This window comes from Notamacropus eugenii, chromosome 2, assembly GCF_028372415.1.
Source record: "Notamacropus eugenii isolate mMacEug1 chromosome 2, mMacEug1.pri_v2, whole genome shotgun sequence".
NCBI lineage: Eukaryota > Metazoa > Chordata > Mammalia > Diprotodontia > Macropodidae > Notamacropus > Notamacropus eugenii.
The window spans coordinates 13,834,953-13,853,725 of NC_092873.1; the positions used below are offsets into that span (position 1 = coordinate 13,834,953).

General features: G+C 43.9%; 1 protein-coding gene across 1 annotated transcript in view; it reads left to right on the forward strand.

Annotated features, from left to right (window-relative positions):
- The first annotated feature begins 1,306 nt into the window (after window positions 1-1,306).
- LOC140522128 (uncharacterized) overlaps window positions 1,307-18,773 on the forward strand; it is a 35,816-nt gene continuing 18,349 nt past the window's right edge. Inside the window, exons 1-2 of the mRNA XM_072637206.1 lie at window positions 1,307-1,765; window positions 1,978-2,089. The gene's annotated coding sequence lies outside the window, so the exon portion shown is untranslated. The remainder of the gene's footprint in view (window positions 1,766-1,977; window positions 2,090-18,773) is intronic.

The window sequence follows — 18,773 nt, forward strand, 5'->3', positions numbered from 1 at the left end:
CCCCTGGTGGACCATGAGCTATGTTCTGGTGAAGGCAATGGTCAGGTTGGCTCTTTCATCTTTGTACCTTGAGGGCTTTGAATACCTGACGCTGCCTCAGCTTCGAACGCACTGGGGCAGCCAGCACCGCAAAGGCTTGACCTCTTTCCTCATCACCCGTCACGGTGTTTGTGACCCTCCGTAGGGGAAGACTCTAGGTCCCATGTTGGTGCTTTCTCCTCTGGGGAGCCTGGTAGCATATTTCCTCAGCTGGTGGCTTAGTGGCTGGAACTCTGGACCTGGGCACTTACTGGCTGTGTGAGCCCGGGCTAATCACTGAACTTCTGTGTGCCTCATTTTCCGCAACTGTCAAATGGGAACAGTCATAGCACCTGATTCCCAAGGTGGTGAGGATTAAGGGAAATAGTATAGGTAAGGCACTTTGCAGAAGTGAAAGCACTTTTGAAAATGATTATTCCCATCAATAGTAATGGACCTGAGATCCCAAAGCCTCTTTGCCAGGCAGGGATTTTGTTCCCAGTGGAGCTTGGAGTGGGTGTATGGGCCTGGCTCTTCCTATCTGTACTCCCCAATTTCTGCCTGGCTGTCCTGTTCCCTTCTGGAATTCAGGGCTCACTTGGCTGAGGAGACCTGAAGACCTGCAGTTGGGGCTTGTGTTGATGTGAGTCATGAGGGACAGGTCTTGGTTGCCTTGCCTGCCTTCATCCTACTTTATCCCTTTCCTCTGGTTTCCTCCTTGGGATATGGATTCTTCCTGTGGGGAATGGATCTGCTGGGGATTTGCATCCCCTCTAGCTCCCAGGGTGTTGAATTGAAGGGAACTGATCAACATGAAGAGGGGTCATGTTGACATTGGTGAGCAGTGGGGTGCTGGCCCGAGGTTGCTTTGCGGAATGGTTAGCCATCAGAGGGAGGATGTTGGGTTCCTGGGGCTTCTGCATCCTCAGGACAGCAGTATGAAATGAGCATGCGAGCTCCTTCTGATGCCCCATGGCCTCCCTGGGCTGGGTTGCCTGAGTCCCCAACCAATTCCTTACTTCATTTGGGGTGTAAAGCATCTGAGGGAGAAGAATGCCAGGTAGTTGCTGGGCCAGCACTCCACCTTCCTTCCCTGGTTGCCCCTGCCTCCCGATCCTGGCTCAGTTTAAGGGGCAGCAGCCTGTGATGTCTGACCCATGTCTGAGAGAGGTTTGGCTTCTGGGCCTCTCTCTCCAAGTCAGTTCTCTCTTCCTTGCCTCACCCTGGGACCACAGATGTACACTCACTGGTCCCTGTGACCCGCCAGCCAGTCGCCAGGCTCCTATTAATCACTTTCTTCCTGCCCAGCGTGCTGCTAGGTGCTGACCTCCCAGCTTGCTGCCAAGACACAAAGATCAAATGGCACTTGTTGGATCTTCTAACAGCTTGAGAATATTCAGATGACAATTAGGAAGGAAGGGAATGCTTTCTCTGTGCCTGGCCCTGGGCTTAGCGTGGCAGATACAAGCAAGCCAAGCTGGTGCCAGCCTTCATGGGGCATTTAGGTTCTTACATGGTAGATAACACAAGGAAGTGGTAACCAGTGTGGGGCATGGACTGAAACATAGTACCCAGAATGAGAACACTTAACTTGGAACTGTTGATTTGATTCCTTGCAACCATTTAGAATTTCTGAGATCACTGCTGCCTTTCCAATGTCGTCGAAACACCTACGACCTCCAGAGAGATGGAGTGCAGAGACTGGAAAGGGAGCCAGTGAGATGCATCAGCATCAGAAAATACGAAGGTATCCAGATTGCTCCTGCAGTGAAGACATTCTTGGCATCTGAAGATGCTCCCAATGGCTAGTGCATTCAGGGTGGAGGGATGGGAGTGATCTTAGAGCCTGGACCTGCTCCCCTTTCCCTGAGCAACCCTGGAGCCTGCTTCAGATGATTTTTCTCAGCAGGTGACCTGGGAATTCTCATTTTGACCTTCCCTTCTGCTCTGAAATTGCAGATGGCACCATGGGGACCACCATAGGTTCTGGGAGAGTCCTGGAGGCCCACAGAAATGAGACGGTGTGGCTGCAGCAGATGCAGAAGGAGGAGGGTTTGAGCACTTTTTCCAGGTTAGTCTGGGGCCAAGGGACCCCAGAGTGGTGATAGAATGTGGAATGTGGAATATAAGGGCTGGGAAGGATCTTTTTAAAGAAATAATTCTTAAAATTGATTTTTCTTCTGTATTTATAATCTTCCCTTCCATTCATCCCCCTAGTCCCAAACAAATGAAAAGAAAAATTCTCTCCTCATAAACATGCACAGTGCAGCAAAACAAATCCTCAGTCTTGATCCTGCCCAAAAATATACATCCTTCTTGGCACTGGGAGTTCATCAGCCTCCCATCAAAGTGAGATGGCGGTGTCCTTTTGAGTTTTCTGGACTCACAATTTTCCCCTGCTTGCTTGGACATCTGGACGTTGGTTTTCCCTACAATGTGTTCCCTATACAAACTGTTCTGGTTCTGCTCACTTTGCTCTCTGTGTGTTTATTGAGGTCTTTCCAGGATCCTCTGAAACTGGCCATTTAGTCATTTCTTGGGACACAATATTCCATCACACTCATACAGCACAATTTGTCCAGCCGCTCCCCAGTAGGAGAGCAGCCCCTTAGATTCCATCTTCAAGCTACCATGAAAAGAGATGCTCTAAGTATCTTGGGATATAGCAATCTTTTTCCTCTTTCTTTAGTCTCCTGACCTTGGGGTACGTCTTGAATACTGGTCCAGCTATTGGGAAGAATTTTAGAAACCAAAAGGTCAAACCTGGGATGGAGTAACCTTGTAATAGGGAAGATAGGATGTCAGAGCAGGACCTTAGCGGAAATGGTTTAAAGACTGTCAAGTTAGTGGACTAGTCAACAAGCTTGATTAAGCAGCTACTTAGTGCCAGACACTGTGCTGGGGATAGGAGGAGAGGCAAAAGACATTCCCTGCCCTCAAGGAGCTCCCCGTCTGGTGGGGACCATGACCAATGTCAACCCTCCACAACCATGTCAAGGTAATCACTAATATCCACACACCTTGTTGGGCTCACCACTTACTGTAACCTGGGTGACCTTGGGCAGGATACGACACACCAAAGTGGTTCAGAACATCGAATGTCAGAGCTGGGAAGGACTGTGAAGAAACTGAGACCCACAGAGATTTGGGTCAAAATTCCCCAGCTAAGACCTTGATTTCTGGCCTCGCTGATTCTGAGGCCAGAGTTTTTTCCACCTGGCCTGAGAAGCAGAGACGTCCTTCCTTCAAGAACCAGAAACCAAGACTCATGTTCTCTTTGATTATAGATGGAAGGGAATTCAAGAGAATTCAAATAGAAATCCAGCTAAGCCAAAGTGAGGGAAGCAACTCAATCTGCTAAGATTCATGGGGTTCTCACACACACACACACAGACACATACACACACATGCACACATATTCACACACATGCTCACATGTGCATGCACACACATGAATGTATACCTTGATTTAAGCCTCTTCCTATTAGTGAAAAGCTGTGTTTTGTAACTTATTCCTAGTCTAGTGCTCATCTAGATGCCAACATTAATTTTCAGAGTCAGTTATTATTTCTCTTTTCCTTTGACAATCTGTGTTTCTTTGGTCTAGAGGACACCCTGATTTGACAGAGTTTCTACTAAATTTTCAGCATTCATCTCCACAAAATCTTGACTACCATATTTTCTCCCCCTCTCTCCCCTCCCCCCCAAAACGCCAAGCATTCTGATTACCCCTACCACCAATCTGCCCTCCCTTCTAACATTCCTCCACTTCCCTTGAACCTATCTTCTCTTTTGTCCTGTAGGGCAAGATAAATTTCTATACCCCACCTGTAGTTCTTATTTTCCAGTTGTGTGCAAGCATAATACTCAACATTTTGTCCTCCAACTTTCAGTTCCAACTTTTCTTCCTTCCTCCCTCCCTACCCATCAGCACTGAGAAGGCAAGCAATTGAAAATATGCTATATATGTGCAGTTTGGCAAATGACCTACATAATGCCAGTGTGTGTGTGTGTGTGTGTGTGTGTGTGTGTCTTCATCCTTCATTGCCAAAGAACAGCATGCCATCAGAGAAATGATGACATGACTTGCACTTGACTTTGTTTTGAGTGAGGGAGGGCTGTGCAGGTCACCAGCCTCACTTTTCCTCCAGAGTCCCCTGAATCCAGGGACCAGATATTCATCGGGATGCCTGGAGATGACCCAGCATGAGGTCTTTGGGATTAAGTGATTTACCCAAGGTAACACAGCTAGTGAGTGTCACGTGTCTGAGGTGAAATTTGAACTCACTTCCTCCTGACTCCTGCACTGGTTCTCTATTCACTAGCTGCCCCTCTTCCATAATAGTTATGTTGTGGAACACTAACTCTATTTCCTTCCATCCTATCCTGCCTCCCATTTCTTCTATTCTCTCTTTTGACCTTGTTCCTCCCCAAGTGTTTACTTCTAATTACTCCCTCCTTCCATTTGCCCTCCCTTCCATCATTCCCCCACCCTGCTTATCCCCTTCTCCCCTACTTTGCTATGATGTAAAATATCTTTTCATACCAAATTGAACATGCATTTTATTCCTTCCTTGAGCCAAATGTGATGAGAGCAAGCTTCACTTTTTCCCTCTCATATGCTCACTTTTCCCCTCCTTTGAAAAGGCTTTTCTTGCCTCTTTTATGAGAGATAATTTTCCCCATTCCATTTCTCCCTTTCTTCTTCCAGTATATTTCTCTCTCACCCCTTAATTTTACTTTTTTCAGATATGACCTCTTCCTCTTTAACTCAAGCTGTGTTCTCTGTCTGTGTGTGTGTGTGTCTGTGTGTGATTGTGTGTGTGTAATCCATCCAAGTACCCAGATGCTGAGAAAAGCTTCAAGGGTCACAAATATTGTCTTTCCATGTAGGAATGTAAAAAGATCAGCTTTAGGAAGCCCCTTATGATTTCTCTTTCCTGTTTATCTTTTCATACTTCTCCTGATTCTTGTATTTGAAAGTCAAATTTTCTTTACAGCAAGAATATCTGAAAGTCCTCTACTTCACTGGAAGGCCATTTTCCTCTTAAGGTATTATACTCAGTTTTTCTGGGTAGATGATTCTTGGATGTAATCCTAGTTCCTTTGACGTCTGGAATATCCTTTCCACGCTCTTCACTCCCTTAATGTAGAAAATGCTAACTCTTCTGTTATGCTGATCATATTTCCACAGTACTTGAATTGTTTCTTTCTCCTTGCCTGCAATATTTTCTCCTTCACCTGCAAACTCTGAATTTAGGTTACAATGTTCCTAGGAGTTGCTCTTTATCGATCTCTTTCAGGAGGTGATCAGTAGATTCTTTCCGTATGTATTTTGCCCTCTGCTTCTAGAGTATCAGGTCAGTTATCTTGGATAATGTCATGAAAAAGGATGTCTAGGCTCATTCTTTGACCATGGCTTTCAGGTCGTCCAACGATTTTTAAATTGACTCTCCTGGATTTATGTTCCAGGTCACTTGTTTTTCCAGTGAAATATTTCACATTGTCTTCCACGTTTTCATTCTTTTGGTTTTGATTTGCGATTTCTTGGTCTCTCATAAAGTCAATAGCTTCCATCTGTTCCATTCTAATTTTCAAGAATTATTTTTTCAGTGAGCTTTTGAACCTTCTTTTCCATTTTTCTAATTCTGTGTTGTTCAAGCATTCTTCTCCTCATTGGGTTTCTGAACCTCCTTTGCCAATTGAGTTAGCACCCTGTTTTAAAAGATGATATTTTTCTCAGCACTTTTGTGTCTCTTTTGGCAAGCTGTTGACTGGCTTCTCATGATTTTCTTGCATCTCTATCATTTCTCTTTCCAATTTTTTCTCCACCTCTCTTACTTGATTTTGAAAATCCTTTCTGAGCTCTTCTATGGCCTGAGACCATTAAAAATTTATTCTGGATGTTTGGGATGCAGAAGCCTTGACTTTTATGTCTTTCCCTGATGGTAGGCATTGTTATTCCTCATCCAAACAGATGAGAGAAGATATCTGTTCACCAAGGATGTCACCTTCTATAGATTCATTTTTCTTCCCTTTCAGAGACAAGTTCAGAGCCAGATACTTGACTTTTGGGTTTTTTCTCAAGAGTAGGGTGTACTGTGGGACCCTGTAAGATCTTAGTTCCTCCAAGGTGGCCCAAGCAAGCCTGCACACTGGTCTGGGAGCAACCAGAAAAGTTTTGTGCCCAGAATCTGTGAGTGGTAGAATTTCCTCTCCACATATACCTCGCTTCCGGTTACACCATGCCAGCCCTGGGGGCCGAGTTTCAGATGAGATGCTCAATTCCCCGAGGAGCTTGAGGTGAGGGTAGGGTCCCACTAAGGCCTGAAGTTCAAATCAACTGGTCAGTGCCCCCAGAGGCTTTACAATGGGTCCTCCTGCAACAGATGCCAGCTGCTGCCTGCCGTGAGAGCTGCAGGCTGCGGGCTCTCTTGCCTCAGCCTGGCACAAGAGCTGTGAGGGGACTGTGCTCCCTTCTCAGACAGCTGAAAAAGCCCTCTCACTGGCCTTTGGCGCCTGTGGGTTGAGGGATTTGGGCTGTCCCTGGGGATTGCTCCCCCGAGGCCTCCGCCAGCTCTGCTCCTCCTGGCAACTAGTGACCAGGACTGGGCTGCACTGTCCCCTGAGTCTGGCGAGACAGACCTTTTCCCATAGGCCTTGCAGGTCACCCTGGGCTGAAAGTCTCCTCTACTCTATCGTTCTGTGGCTTCTGGTGCTCTAGAATTTGTCGAGTCATTCCTGACAAGTGCTTTTATGGGCTGTGGGGGAAGAGCTAGAGTATGTTTGTCTTTCTACTCTGCCATCGTGCTTCCATGTCCCGACAGTGTTTTTAATCTTTTTTTTCCCTTCTAACATTTTTGCCTGTCTAGATATATCATGAACGCCAGGGGTGTCAGTCAGTCAGTTGACTGGCTTTGAATAAGCACCTACTACACACCAAGCCTTGTGCTGAACCCTGATGTCAACAGTGTGGTAGAGAAAGGTACAGGATGGAGTGAAAGGAGAAATAAGTTTGGGGTAAAGTGACCTGGATTTCACCAGCTGCATGACCTTCAGCAAGTCACTCATTTTCCTGGCGCATCAGCTTTCTTACCCATACAATTCTGGGGTTAGAGAGTTTCTGGTGTGTGACCTGGTGACTGCTTTTGAGCAATCCTCGAGAGCCCAGAATCAGGGGTCATGAAGACCTGACTTCAAACGCTGTCTCAAACAATCATTGATATGTCAGAACCTCACCTTCCTCATTGGTGAAACAGGGATAATAAAAGCTCCTACCCCAAAGACTGCATCTCAGGAGGATCACCTAGGGAAAATGTCACACAAACCTTTCAGTGTCATCTCAATCTTGGCTGTAATTGTAATGATGATTAATGGATCATCATTGAACAGTCACTGGAAAACCACTAAGAATCCCGGATGCTTTTCAGAAAACCTGCTGTTTAATGAAAAGCTAACCTTTATATTCTACTTTAATATTTGTGCAAAACACTTTACAAATACTATCTCACATTTTCCTCATACCAATTCAAAACCTGTGGGTTATTGTTATTCCTGTTCTGAAGATGAGAAAAGTGACTTTTGATCCACAAAAATTTAATCAGATGTATCCTGTGCAGGAGGTTCCAGAGAGCACCAGGCTGGTTCTTGAACATTCTTGATTCAATGTCCCCAAAGTCTCTCTATGATTATCTATTCTAGAATTGTCCCAGGAAACCAAAATTACCTTCACTCACCTAGAGTTTCAAGATATACATCTGCTTCCCTTATTTTAAAAAATTTCTCAACATTGGCTTTTCTCCATTCATAGAGGACATCTCTCCCATTCCTCATGATCAATAAATGGGTGCATTGCTGAGATTACCTCTAGGGGTCTGATGGCACTAAGTCTGTCATACCCAAATAAGGCACTAATCCTTCCTAGTTCCTAGTACCTGTAAGGATAGAAGTCATGGCTCTCGTCCTAGAACACAGTGTCACTAGATTTAGAGCAAGGACAGCCAGGGTCGAAGTGTAGGCTATATCATTTCCTGGCTCTATTTCCGTATGACTCAGTTTCCTCATCTGTAAAAGAGTCCACATGACCCTTCTAGTTGCAGGATTCTCTGTCCTGGGGTGCCTAACTGCTCTGACATGATGGAATAATGTTCCTTCCAGCTTTCAGTATCATAAGTGCCCACTGGAGGGAACTGAGCACATATATTTACACCATTCCTTCCTCCCACTACCTGGAGTTTCCTGAACTCCTGATGCTTGGCAGCTGCTGTTGGCCTCAATATCTTTCTGGCATGTACTCTGCTCTCCAGTCTCCACCCCATACCTGGGACATTTGCTCTCTTGATCAACATTATTCATAAAACACAGTATGAGTTTGAGTTTTCAGAAACAAATAAGGGAAGGAACTGCAGATTTGTACAACCCTGAGATTGGGTCAGCAAGCGATTGGAGGAAGAGGGAAGAGCCATGGCTCATAACTCCAGCCCACCGGCTCTCCTTGTGTCTGAGTGGTTTTGCTGGACCTGCTCCATCAGTCTACTCTTGCTCGAATTTAAACCTCAGTGAGCAGTGCAGTCCCACTGACTCCATGTTGTGCCAGGTCCCTGCCTTCAGATTCCCATTCTGAGCAACTTTGGCCCCAATGAAGTGATAGGGGAAGGCACCTGCTTCAGTCCTTTACAAAGGAGGGAGACTATGGGGGTGAACATTGCTTATATCAGACTTGTTGTATGAACTCTTGTTTTTATTCTTTCTTTTCATAAGGGATGGCTCTCTGAAAAAGGAAAAGAAAGGGGAAGGGATACCTTGGGAAATGTCAAGGATGTCAAAACAATCTATATCAATACATGTTTAAAATGCAATATGGAAAAAGTTCTCTCATTTAAAAAAAGAAAAACGTGGAGGAGGAGAATCCAGATGATTATAGATAGATAAAGATTGATGGATGGATGGATGGATGGATGGATGGATGGATGGATATTTGAATAGTAGATAGTTGGCTAGATAGGCAAGAGATGATATAGATGGAGGAATAGGTCAGTGGATGAGTAGATGATAGAGATATATAGATGCATGGATAGTTGATAAAGATGGATGGATGGATAGATGGATAGAGAGACAGAAAATTGATTAAGCTCTCCATCTCTGCTAGGCATTAGGACAAAGGAAATATCCCAACACCCCTGGGGAAAGAGGATGGAGTCACCTGGTATTGTTTTGGAAGCTTGGAAATTTGCAGCAAATGGATTACAGTCTTTTTTAATTAGGACACTTCCGGATTTGTCCACAAAGAATTTCTTGAAATGCATAACATGTGAGCTGTTAAGTCTGTGTGTGCTCAGCAAAGCTTGTTTACCTAGGGACAGCAGTCCTAAAGTAGAACTGCACAAATCTGGGTCATATCCAAGTTCATGGAGAGATATCACAAGGTCACAGCCTGTTTAACTCGTTGCTGGTGAGTCCTTCCCTACAAACAGCTTCCTGCAGATTTCCCCCTTTAGCTGCTAAGTCAGTCCCTTCAGTTGCTGCTTTCTTCCCCTTTCCTACACCCCCAGCACCTCGTCTGCATCAGTGGGAGGCACCCACACACTCTGGGTGCATAAGATGTGCCAAGAAGCTGATCGCCCCTCAGCAAAGAAGCCTGGGAATCTCATAAATGTGAAGGCTTGGCTCAGAGGCAAACAAACCTCTCTGTATCTTTGAATAAATAAAAAGATCTTGCCAAGGCACAGGTCTGACCAAAACACTCTTCGCGCCAAAAAATCTTCGGTGGCTGCTTCTTGTCTCCATTGAATGTGAGACCCTCCATATCCATGCTGGTCTAGTTTTCTAGCCATGTTTCACACCATTCCCCTTTACCTGCTCTGAATTTCTACCATGCTAGACTGTTGCCTGCAACCTGGTCATATTCAGCCTTAGCCTGACAACCTGTGTGGGGTGATATTACCTCTCCCTACCACCAACTCTCTTTCTCCTCCATTTTTTCTTAAAATCTTTATCTAAATTTCTCCTCTGCGCTTCCATGGATCCGCAACTATCTTGAGGACGAGTTCTCTAAAACAGCGTCTCTTTGGCTCATTTCCCTCACTCAGGAGTTTCTCTTGGGAAATTTCAGAATAGAGATCAAATAGAGCCAGTATCTAGACACTATCACGTGGTATCTCATTCTAGGGAAAGACCCCAATAGGAAAAAATATGGAGATTCCCTGCCTTTGGGCTCCAACTACGGAATCAAGGGGAGAGGGCTAGGTCCTGAGGATTTATCCAGTGTCCCGTGTCTTTGGTGGAAGAGAGAGCAATGGCCTGAGGTCTGGACACTCAGAACCTTGTCCTCACCATCTGGAGACTGCTGAGATTCTGGGTAAAGAATTCTGAGCACTAAAGGAAGGATGGAAGGCAGAACACAGACCTGAACTGCAGAAGTACAGGTAGGTGCAGAGAGGCCGGATATCATAGTGAAAAAGAATACTTCCTTGGGAGTGAGTAGAGCTGAGTTCAAATATTGGCCTTGCAAATTTCTGGGCATGGGCAAGGGACAGAACCTTTGTAGGCTGCCTCATTTGTCAAATGATTGAAGGTGGGTGAATGAGGTGGATGGCACATGAGTGAGTGTGTCAGGTACTTCTGAGATGGGTCCCATTCATTCCTCTTTAGGACTTTGAAGCTGGACTTGCCTACTCACAGATTTCCAGAGGCTCACTTCTTTGGCCTTTGAAAATCCACAAGATTGCAGTCTCAAAGTCATCTCTTTCACCTCAATGACAAAATAAACAAACACCAAGACAGACAGAGAATGAAGGCCGTATTCATGGACCCACATGTCAACGTTAAAGAGAGAGAAGGTCCAAGGCCTCCCCCTGATGACATTATCTCTTAGTAGCTACTAACAAAAGAGAGAGAAGAGAAACACTGAGACAGAGAGAGACAGGGGGAGAAAGAGACAGAGATGGACCAAGGAAGAACTGCCAAGGAGAATGGTCAAGGCTCTGGTTTGGTAGCACCTTCTGAAGGAACCCCAAGTTCCTTAAGATGCCATCATCTACCATGTCCTTTGCAGAATGAAACCAGGAATAGAATGACTACACATGATCCCAAGTCTCTCCAAGCCACATTGATGACCCTTCATTGTGACTCTCCCCAGCCTCCTCTACCAGGTGAGTTACATGAGTGGAAATCTCGGAATGTGCCATTCCCAATTCTGCCTATTTTACCAAACCGAGGCTCAGAGAGTTTCAGTAAATGTATTATCATCCAGCTGCCTCCTAATCCATCTCCTTACCTCCAGTCTTTCCTTTTCTTTATCAAGTTACCAACTAAGATTTCCTAAAGCCGTTCTTCCACAAGCATTAGGAAGTACCTCTTACATACCAGTTGTTGAGATGAACACAGAGGCTGGAAGGGGAAACAAAACCAAACCAAGAAGCAACCCCTGCTCTCAAGGAGCTCATGGTGTAAGGAGGATTGCTGTCTGATTGATATTGGTAAATCACACATCTGACTGTGTCAGTGTTCAACTCCAAAACTTTGTGACTTTATTTTATCGAAGACAGAATACACATTTCTCTTTCTGGCATACAGCGTCCTTCACCATCATGATCTTTCCAACCTTTCTGACCTTTCCTGACTCATCTCACTTTGCTGCCCCTCACAGATGCTCCCTTCCAGCTGTTCCTTCTACAAGACATTCCATATCCTGCCTCCAGGCCTTTGTAGACAGGTAGTGTTGTGTGCTGAGAATGCTCTCTTCACCTGTGGTTCAGAGAATCCTCATATTCCTTCAAAGCAGAACTTAGATACCACCCCAGAGAGGATGTTATTCCCACACTGTTAGTGTGCTCTGTCTCCGTCTCTCTGTCTCTGTCTCTCTCCCCTCGCTCTATGTTTCTCTGTGTTTCTCTCTTTCTCTCTTTTCATGAAAGTAAAAATTTTGCATTAAAATGAAGATTATATTTAGCATTTATACCCTGATTGCCTCAGTTTCCTCCTCTGTAAAATGAGCTGGAAAAGAAAACGGCAAACCACACTAATATCTTTGCCAGGAAAACCCCAAACAGGGTCATGAAGAGTGCGATATGACTGAACAATTTCTTTGTATATGTTGTTTCTGCCCAGTAGAATGTAAGTTCCTTGAGGGCAGGGGCTTATTTGTTTTTGTCTTCATATTCCCAGCACCTTGTGTAGGATCTGGCAAGTAACAGACAATAAGTCAATGCTTGTTGAGTTCATTGGCTGTGAGAGCAACTTCTTGGACCCTGAATCTAATGCTTCATCTGTGCCAGTCTCCAAGGGCTCCTTTTCCCCTTTCCCTCCCAGTCACCAAGGGTAAAATATAGATCAGAAACTGTATTCTCAGACTTCCTTGTTTCCCTAGGACTCAGTTTTCCCACCTGCCCTCGCCTCCCCACCTCCACACCACCGCCTGGGAGGTGCTAGATTCTTGGATCGATTTTGAATATGCCTGTGTGTGAATGCGTTTTTGTTGTCAGACAGAATGGAAGTTCCTCGAAGATGGATACTATTGCCTTTGTGTCTTTGAACAGCCAGCACAGTGCCTGGCATGTAATATAGGTTTAATAAGGGCTTGTTAATTGCTTTCTCGTGTTGACAATTCTCAAACCATTGGAAAGCATGTGAGGTCACACTGTAAATTTAGGAGTTGGGGATTCTTTACCTGAAGGGCGGTGCAATGGGATTGAGTCCCTTAGTTGTGTTCCTACAGGCTCCATTTTGACAAAACAGGGGTGAAGATGCTACCCATGGCACAAGAAGTCAATAATAATAATAACAATACTAGCTCGTGTTCAGACATTACCTTATGATTTAGAGAGCCCTTATCTCCTTGGAATCACACACAAATCCCATGAGGTGACCGCAAAAAGTATCATTATTTTGAAAGTGAGGCTCAGTGAGATCAAATGACACTCCATGGACAGATAGCTGCTCTTAGAATTGACATTCAAACCCAGATCTCCCCTGAATCCAAGGCTTGCCTTCTATCCATCATGCCATCTGGTCTCTCAATGGAATCTCCTAGTCACTGGCAATATGGATTTTGGTCTCCACCTTCCTGTGCCCCTTAAAGAAAGCCACCCATGTTAGGATATTTCCATGATCCCTGTGGATGGAAGAATCAGTGAGAAATGTACCCAAAATGGTCAGCGAAATATCACATGCTGTCAAAGTCAGAGGAACTGGAGCAGGTGTTGATGTCTCCCAGAGTGGCTTTGTGAATGTCCCTTGTAAAGTGCTTAGAAGCTGCAGTCAGCTCTTCTTCTAACCCTAGGACTTCCCATCAGGTTTAGTTCTGTCTCCAAGCACCCAAACTCTGAAAAGGCGTCCAAGGCACCCAGTTTCCCACCACAACCACCAAATGGCAAGAAAGAGGAAGGACTGGATCTCACAGAGCTGGGGCTCCAGCTGCCAGGGCTCCATGCCCTGAGGATACGCCCTTCCCTGCCAGTGAGGAGATGCTAGGGAACATGGGAGAGGTTTCATGCCAGGTTGGAGGCCCTGGGGAGGGGTTTCATTGAGAGACGCCAGGAGAGGGTATGGGGACAGGGGTAGAAATGGAAGGTGTGCCAAGATTTGCCATGATATCACTTGACTGACTTTTGGGGAGGGAGTGGGCAGCCTTGAAGGACACAAAGATCCCTGTGAACTCTGCTAATCCCAAAGCACTCTGAGCCTCTTTAAACTCACGGGCCAACATCTCCACCAGGAGACCTTTCCTTGATGCTCTGCTGAGGATCACCCCAGCCATCTCCTGCTGTGAAAGTGAGTAATCTTGCACCAGCTGAGCTCTCCTTAGGAAGAGGGTCATGATTTACATCTACTTCCCCCAAGAAATAGGAGAACTAAAATAGGAAACATGAGGCTATCAGTTTATCATCCAACAAACAGCTCAAAGCTTAGGGCATTGGTGCATAAGTGAGAGAGAAAGCCATCAGGATGGCTGAGTTCATGTGTCATTTTCTTTAAAAGAATGATTGTTCATCTTCTCTTGCACATTTTAATTCCTACGTGTAGTACACAATTATTCTCTAAATGAATAATGCTTTGGGACATCCCCATTCATATTAGGAAAGGAACAGATGAAAACTTCAGCCCAAACCAACTTACACATCTACGTGGGATTTGTTAAAGAACATTATTGACATTCACCTGAGGGTTCAGGTTGGCTGGAGCCAGAGAATGAGGCAATTGTCTGTCTTCACTGGGCTGATTCATGAGGAGTGGGGAGGTGAAGTCTTCAAACGTTATTTGGCATTTTCCCCTTTCATTATTTGACTTGTATACCAGTCCTCCTCACTTTGCAGAGGCTCCACGGCAGTGATTGGTGGGGAAGTGAGGTGTCATCTGATCTCAGCATTCCCAGATCTGTTATGCGATATGTTTAAAAACTGTAATCAATTGCGGGGGGGAGAGGGGAGCAGTTCTCAACTTTCCCGAGCCAGGATCCAGATTCGAAAGCTTGCTATAAAATGATTAATATTCATTCAGGACTTTTTGTCCACTGTTTCCTACATTCAAGTTCTTGTAGCTCTAAGATGGAGCAGCAGGCAATTACTAATATGTGTCAATATCAATTGCCCAGCAGCAATGTGAATTCATTCCCGTTCACTCTCTCACGCACAAAAGTCTTAAATAGTAAATATATCCTTATGGACAGGGTCAGAGGTACCAAAATTAGACCTGAAAGGGAAGAACTAACATTTGTATAACCCCTACTATGTGCCTTACAATGATCTAAGCACGTGATAAATATCTCATTTAATCCTCATAACAACCGTAGGAGGTAGATGCTATTATCTCTGCTCTACATTTAAGGAAACTGAGGCTCAGTCGCACTGATAGCAAGTGTCTGAGGCTAGAGTCCAGAAGGCCTGAATTCCAAGCTGGCCTCAGATCCTGACTAGCAATGTGACCTTGGACCAGTCACTTCACCTCTATTTGCTTCAGTTCCTCAGCTGTAAAATGGGCATCATAATAATGCCTAATTCTTAGGGTTATTGTGAGTATCAAACAAGATGAGATGGTATTTGTGAAGTGCTGACCAGAGAATCTGGCACATAGTAGGCCGTTGGTAAGTGCACGTACTCTCACACCCACACATACAGAGAGAGAGAGAGAGAGAGAGAGAGAGAGAGAGAGAGAAGAATGCATCGTTGCTCCAGTAGCCTCTCCCTTCCCTACCTACGTGTTTTTATTGGGGAATCATGCCAAAGAGGAGCACAGCATCATGGCTAAGTAGAGGTCAATTTGGGACTTATCCAAAAGCAGACCCTCCCTATATGGTCGTTCTTTTTCTGTATTTCAGATAATGCCTCCTAAGGGCTTATCATCCAAATCCATTCATGTTGTGCAGAAGTAAGATGTTCATTTGAGGACTAAAAATAGTGTGTGTGCAAAAGTGTGTGATATTTCTGCATGAGTTTTAAAGGTTTTTTTCCCATTATCGTTAAGGAAGTCTTTTGAGTTCAACTCCAGATGCAAAAATACAGTCCTCAAAACAGTCTAATCTTCTCCTATACATAGAACCAACCTTTGGGTATTCAATGGGACTCTTCTATTTTAAAATGAAGTTTATATTTATGGGATTGCTTGGAGATCGCAGTGAGGTATTTTGGGAGACTGTGGTCAGGAATGAGAGTATTGACTCAAGGTTCAGAGGTGGAAAAAAGAGTCTGAGAAGGGAAATCATTTACCCATTTGTCACAGACTTAATAATGACTGTGTAAAGGCTAAAGCCTGTGCTCTTGATTTATTTACTCACTGATTTCTTCATTTATTTACTCACTGAAGATAAAGCCGTCTCCACCCTTAAGAAACTGTTGCTCTCTTGGTGTGAAAACAATTAAATTAAAAAATGATTTGGAAATTAAATAAAGAGTAAGCATCAGGGACAGTGCACTTGTACGAGAGTAGGCAAGATAGAATTCTCGTAGGAGGTGACACTGCCCACTTTCCTCCTTGACTTAACACAATGTTGTGTTCTGGTGGCAAGTTTAAAAAGAAAGGAAAAGGAAGAAAGGCAGGAAGATAAAAGCAGGAAGGCAGAAAGGCAGGGGGGCAGGGGGGCAAGGGGGAAGGAGGGAGGGAGGGAAGGAAGCGAGAATTAAACAAAGAAATAGACAAAGAAGTTTTGCTAAATTACAGTCACTAGGAATACAAAGGCAAAACAGCTGGACAATAAAGATGATCTATCTCACTGGGATATGAAACACTAAGTGCTCAGCAGGAAGGGGATTGGAGTTTAGGGAAAATGAATGAAAAACTTTTCAGACAGCAACTCGAAGGGAAGCAATGAAATCAGGCTTCAATATGCTTTAGACTGGCCACAGAAAAGGTGTTTATTCCAGGAAAGCTTCATACCTCAGCATTCAGAACAGGAGAATATAGACTATGCAGAGCAGGAGAAGCTGGGAGAAGAGGTAAACTACTCAGATAAGCTGGTTATAGACCATTGAAAGCAGGGTGAAGGAGAAAATATGGAACAGGGATGTACATGCCCTATAAGGTTGAGAATAAGAATTTGTGCAATTTTTGCTGCGTTGATGTACTACATATCTGACCCTTCTGCCTTCAGGTTAGAAAATGATATGGTCAGATTGATATCATGCTGCAATTCTCAAAGTGTAGTCTGGAGACCCCCAAGTGTGCCCAAGGCTCTTTCAGTAGGTTGTTCTCTTCAAGATTACTTTCATAATAACACCAGGGCACTTTAATTTCTTTCCTCCATGTTCCTTATTAATTATTATTAACATTTATTTTTCAAATTTTGGCTTCCACATTCTCTCTCTCTCCCTTCCTCCATACTCACCCTCACTGAGGAGGCAAGCAGTTTGATATAGGTGATCCATGTGTACTCATGCAAAATATTTCCATAACCATCATGTTGGGAAAGGCTAACTGTATTTCCCTCCATCCTATTCCACTCACATTTATTCTCTTCCTTCCTTTGACCCTGTCCTTCCTCTACAGTGTTCCCTTCTGATTAACATTTCCTCCCATTTCCTCACTTCTATCATCCTCTCCTGTTATCCACGTCCACCCTACTGTCCTGTAAAGTAAGATAGATTTTCATACCCAACTGAGTGTGCCAATACCCAATTATTACCTCCCTAAGCTAAATCTGATGAGAGTAAGGGACACTCATTCCTTTTCACCTCCCCCTTCTTGCCCTCCATTGTAAGAGTTGTTTCTTTCCTCTCTTTGTGAGATAGTTTACCCCATTTTACCTCTACCTTTCTCCCTCTCCCAGTACATTCTTCTCTTACCCCTTAGTTTTATTTTGCAGATACGATACCTTCATATGCAACTCATTCATTGTCGGGTTTGTGTGTGAGTGTGTGTGCGAGTGTGTGAGTGTGTGTATGTGTATGGATGGATGGATTTACGGATGGATGTATATTTCATCCAGCTACCCTAATATTAAGAAAGGTCTCCTGAGTTACCAATAGCGTCTCTCCATGTGGGAGTGTAAACGGTTGAACTTTTAATAAGCCCCTTATGATTTCTCTTTCCTGCTTACCTTTTCATGCTTCTCTTGATTCTTGTATTTGAAAGTGAAAGTTTCTCCTCACCTCTGGTCTTTTTATCAAGAATGTTTGAAAGTGCTCTATTTCGCCTAAATCGTATTGTATGCCATCTTTGGGAGGGAAGAGAGCAGAGAGGGGGAGAAAATTTAAAATTGATGGAAGTGAATGTTGAGAACTAAAAATAAATAAATAAAGTCCTCTATTTCATTGAAAGCCCATTTCCCCGCTGAAGTGTTATATTCAGTTTTGCGAAGTAGGTAATTCTTGATTTTTATCCTGGTTCCTTTGACCTCTGCAATATCGTATTCCAAGTCCTCCAATCTCTTTTTGTAGAAGCTACTAAATCTTGTCTTATCCTACATGTGTTTCCACAATTTTTGAAGTGTTTCTTTCTGGCTGCTTGCAATATTTTCTCCTCGATATGGGAACTCTGGAATTTGGTTGCAATATTCCTAGGACTTTTCCTTTGGGGATCTCAGGATGTGATTAGAAGACTCTTTCAATATCTATGCTCTCCTCTGATTCTAGAGTGTCAGGGTAGTTATCCTTAATAATTTCTTACAACTAGGTTCCTTTTTGATCACGTCTTTCAGGTACTGCAACAATTTTAAAATGATCTGTCCTAAATCTAATTTCCAGGCTAGTTATTTTTCCAGTGACGTGTTTCACATTCTCTTCTATTTTCACATTCTTTTCTATTTGTTCATAATTTCTTGATCTCCCACAAAGTCATTAGCTTTGATCTACTCCGTTTTAATTTTGAAGGAATTATTTTCCTCAGTGAGCTTTTGGACTTCCTTTTCTATTTGGCAATTTCTGTTTTTTAGTGCCTTTTCCTCGTTGGTATTTTCGACTTCTTTTGATATTTTGTTTAGTCTATTTGTTAAAGTGTTATATTCTTCATTATTTTTTGGGTCTCCTTTAGCAAGCTGTTGATTTGTTTTTCATTATTTTCTTGCATCACTCTCATTTCTTTTCCCTTTTCCATCTACTTCTCTTATTTGACTTGAAATATTCTTTGTGAGTTGTTCCACATGCTGTGGCCAATTCATACTTTCCTTGGAGACTTTAGGTCTAGGAGGTTTGATTTTGTTTCCTTCTTCAGGTTGTATATTTTGATGTTTCTTGTTACCTAAGTGAGATTTCATATTCCGATTTTTCCCCATTATTTGCTTATTTTCCCAGCCACTTCCTTGACTTTGAGGCTCTTTGTTAAATTAG